Source organism: Rhipicephalus sanguineus, chromosome 4, assembly GCF_013339695.2.
Source record: "Rhipicephalus sanguineus isolate Rsan-2018 chromosome 4, BIME_Rsan_1.4, whole genome shotgun sequence".
NCBI classification, from domain to species: Eukaryota; Metazoa; Arthropoda; class Arachnida; order Ixodida; family Ixodidae; genus Rhipicephalus; species Rhipicephalus sanguineus.
Genome location: NC_051179.1, coordinates 28,478,189 through 28,481,817, shown reverse-complemented (window position 1 = coordinate 28,481,817; position 3,629 = coordinate 28,478,189). Strand labels below are relative to the sequence as shown.

The 3,629-nt window shown below is 41.6% G+C and overlaps 1 pseudogene; it reads right to left on the bottom strand.

The window, feature by feature from the left end:
• Positions 1–1,037: 1,037 nt before the first annotated feature.
• The window catches only part of LOC119391102 (glutathione hydrolase 1 proenzyme-like), a 31,627-nt pseudogene continuing 29,035 nt past the window's right edge, over positions 1,038–3,629 (bottom strand).

The following is a 3,629-nucleotide window of genomic DNA, read 5'->3' as shown; positions in this document are numbered from 1 at the left end:
AGCACTCGTGTCATGAGTTCTTCCTTCAATGAGGTACGCATTTGGCCTGGTTCGTTCAAGATTAACTGTAGAAACAGCGCTAAAAGACGGGACTAAGAAAGGACACAAACCACGGTGCTGACTAACAACAACAAAAAAAAACAACCAAAAAAAAATTTTTGGTTGTTAGCGACTTGGTTTGTGTCCTTTCTTCGTCCCGTCTTTTAGCGCTGTTTCTACAGTTCTTCCTTCTTCTTTTGTGTGTGAGCTTTTTTTTGATGAGGATGAAGACAGTCATGTGCGGGCCGAGTCGCTCAAGAAACGTCCATGGGACACGTGTTTGAGACCCCTGTGACCAGTGCCCATGTGTTGTTTTCACATCATCCACAGCAGAATTGTGCACCCTCAAAGATCAAAACAAGGTTACAAAAAATTAAGGCATATTTGCACTAGTAGTGCCAAGCCAGAAGGAAAGTGCGGAACTGGGCGGCCTTCTTTGTTTCTCTTCAGTTTTCACTTTTTTTTTCCTTCCTTTCTTTATTTCTTTTTCTCTCTTCTCTCTGTTTTCCTGTCTTTTTTCATAAATTTTTCTCTTCGCCTTTCTCTCTCTCTCTTGAATCTTTCTCTTTCAGCACTTCTCTATAATTCTTTCTATGCTATGCTTTACCCTCTCCCCTCCTTCTTTCCCTGTTCCTCACTTCCTCTTTCCCGCCCTCTTCCTACACTGTACTATAAAAGGCTATGGTATGCTCTACTAGCATGCCTGGATAGCTGAGTGGTTACGACACACATCTTCAAATCATTGGTATGTGGAGTTCGAATGCTACCTCACCGAGAAACTTCTGTGTCTCGAAATGTCTGGTGCACACCAGAAATGTCTGGTGTGCTGTGACATGCATGAAGATGATGGCATGACGTAATGTGGGCAATTTTGTGAGCTGTAAAAGAAAGGTGGAGGTTATGGGCTAGTTAGTATGTCATGATGTAGCGCGAATGCAGGACAAGGACGCTCCTCTTTGTGTGCCTTGTGTCGTTTCCTTGAGTTCACGTTATAGGTATCATCCTGTAAAAGAAATTGTGAGAAAGACAGAGTGTGTCAACACCATGAGGAAAAAGCAAGATGACAAGCTAGATTCTTCCTTTAAGAAAGAAATTATGTCAGCCAAAGTGCACGAGCGTTGGTTCAGCCTCGTACTCAACCACCTTTGAGGAGGAAATCCCACAGAGTACTAAAGTTGCACGCAAAATAGGAACGTTAGCTCCACCTTACCTCTGCCCTCCAGATTCCTACGAAGAGTATTAGCTCACCAACAAAAAAATGGCTGATAGTTACATGCATGAAATTCCAGCACAAAGAAGGGTGTCTTTAAAATGCACATATTATTTTTTGTTCCACATACGTGCCTCCTGATGAGTGGCTGGAGAGTCTCAGTGCTGCATGCTTGGCCCATTTCTACTTCTATTTGCTTTGCACGAGAGTGCTTAATATATGAAATCAATGTCTTACAATGACTCAATTCTGAAAGCTGGCTTGCCACATGTATTGAACTGAAAGTAAAAGATATGTGCTGTGCTTTAATTGTACCGTGCTTCACATATCGCTGCAGGTAGCAGGAGAAGGTTCGTTGTCATTTAAAATATGGCAGACACTGTATCTTGTCGCAGCTAGATTTGTTGTTGTCCTCTCCGTGAAGAGGTCCCCACAGTACCTAAAAAGCACCCATACTTTTGAAGCCTTACATACTGAGTGCCTTGTCTGGAATTACATTCTTGGTATGGCAAAGGTGCTAAGAAAGCATGTGTTCCTGGAAAACAACCACAAAGTGGCTCGTAAAAAGCCTGCCTTCAATGTGTCTTATTCCATATTATTTGTTTACCATGCTACACAAATCACTGACGCACCTACGCTCTTGCCTTCTTGCAGAACGAGCTCGTAAAAACAAATTTTGTAATTCGTTCACATTATGTACGAAAAAAGCTGGTTTCCTCGATCTCATACCTGTCAGCTTCAAAATAGAATGTGACATTCTTGTGTGCCATAAAATAAACTGCTATTCATGCCTTAATTTCCTCTATGGTTTTGTTGATGCCAGGGGTGCATGTGTAGTCTGTCTAGCCATGTTTTATGAAACAGCACGGAAAAACAAACTTTCTTCTGTACGGTAAAAGTACAATGAAACAAGCCTGGAGGGAGTATGGCCTAAGTGACAATTGCTACTGGGGTTTTTTTCTACGTTGACAGAATTATGTGGTTGCATCAACAGAGAAACAGATAAAAACCAGCACCAAGGTGAGGAGCAATACTGCATGCATTGATGCCCTGCTGAGTATAATTATTTCCTATTGTTATTACTAATCCTTCCAATCATTTTTAGCACGTGTCTATGCCAAGCATCTTCGGATACACAATAGGGCTAATACATCCTGTGTCTTTGGCTTCAGTCAAGCTCTAGCTTTTTGCAGCCCTGCCTGCTTTACAAAAAAAAAAAATATACAGTATCCTGTTTCAAGATGGGGCTGTCCTGCATTTACATGGACTGAATTAAGCCGTGCAGTTTCTTTATGAGGAAGAAATCGAACAGCATCATAAAGAAAAAATGGGGTGAAAATGACAGACACATGTTGTGTCTGTTGCCTTCTCTCTATTTCATCAACAGTGCTGTTTGATTCCCGCCTAAAAAAGGTGTATTCAGTAGTACACCTGCAGCGTGTGCTACCAAGCATATTCCAGACAAAATGCACAACAAAAGTTGATGCAGTGAAGCCGGCAAAATTCTCTGTAAATGTTGCTTGCGGCTGCAGAAACTACTCACAGCACACCTTGAGTACGTTAATTCTTTACATCTAGACAGATCTCACGCAAGACATAGATTACACACTGCAAATTAAACAGTAATGCAAGTATTTAACTGTGCTTACAAGGCACACCAACATGCTTCACTGCATAATTACTTATGTTACTATAAAGGCCACTTGACAATTATATGTCACACAATTATATTTATAATATGTAGTTCATTGCATAATTACATAGTTGTTTTCACTCGGATGTGTAGAGAAGGTTGCGAGTGAATGAGTCATCGCAAGGGAGAAATTCAGACAGAGACGGTAATATTGAAAGCTTAGATAACCAAATCAATAGCATTCTGAATGCCGGATGAGTAACCTACAGTTACCACTGGAATTGTACTATGACCTAGAGACAACGCATGTAAGGTTTCATCATAGTCAGCCTATTTATGTCCCCTGCAGGGCTTCTTTTATTAGCTCCAGTTAGCTGCGAGAGCCATTTTACGCCTGCAAATTCTTAATTTCGTATCATACCATCCAGCCTTCTGACATCCTCTGTTATATAATGTTTTCCCATCTCTTAATATCCAATCCGTCGCTCTGACTGATCGTCAATTATCGTCCCCCCATGACGTGACCTCTCATATCCACTTTTTTTCGCTGAATTTCAGCTAGCATGTCGGCAGCTGCCCCTGTTTGTTCTCCATAGTCCACTCTGCTCTCTTGCTAGATATGATAATGTTACACCTCTCATCTTCCATTCCGCACACACTGCGTGGTTCACAACTTCTTTTTGAGTTCCTTCGTTATTCCAAGTTGCATAAAGACACTGGTGTACTTCCTCGGCCGTGACAGTGCCC